This window comes from Gavialis gangeticus, unplaced genomic scaffold, assembly GCF_001723915.1.
Source record: "Gavialis gangeticus isolate Ggan-Ray unplaced genomic scaffold, GavGan_comp1, whole genome shotgun sequence".
In the NCBI taxonomy this organism is placed as follows: Eukaryota; Metazoa; Chordata; order Crocodylia; family Gavialidae; genus Gavialis; species Gavialis gangeticus.
In genome coordinates, this window is record NW_017729022.1 from 126,376,410 (window position 1) to 126,376,731 (window position 322).

The window sequence follows — 322 nt, forward strand, 5'->3', positions numbered from 1 at the left end:
AAAATACAAAATGTCAAATGGCAAAGAATATAGGGCCTAGGTACCTGGAGGGGGAGAAAGGGGGAAAACACAATGGCCCCTTTCCACTGCAACAAGAACTTCTCCCTGTTACTTCAGTCATCTCAACTGGGACTTGAACTCATACATCTCACCTGGTAGGCAGGAATGCTGGCACACAGCCACCACTGGTGACACTATTCCAGCCTGCTAGGGGTCTTGACCTTCCTGAAGCCCTGGCCTCACGTCGAGCTGCCTGGCCTCTGGAGGAGCTAGAAGCAGAGCTGGGAACCTCTCAGGTCACTGCTCAGATCCTTGCTGGAGC

At 52.8% G+C, this 322-nt stretch overlaps 1 long non-coding RNA gene across 1 annotated transcript in view; it reads right to left on the bottom strand.

The window, feature by feature from the left end:
- Window positions 1–23: 23 nt before the first annotated feature.
- Window positions 24–322, bottom strand: part of LOC109296651 — a 4,545-nt gene continuing 4,246 nt past the window's right edge. The window contains exon 3 of the long non-coding RNA XR_002097015.1: window positions 24–121. This is a non-coding gene — a long non-coding RNA (uncharacterized LOC109296651). The remainder of the gene's footprint in view (window positions 122–322) is intronic.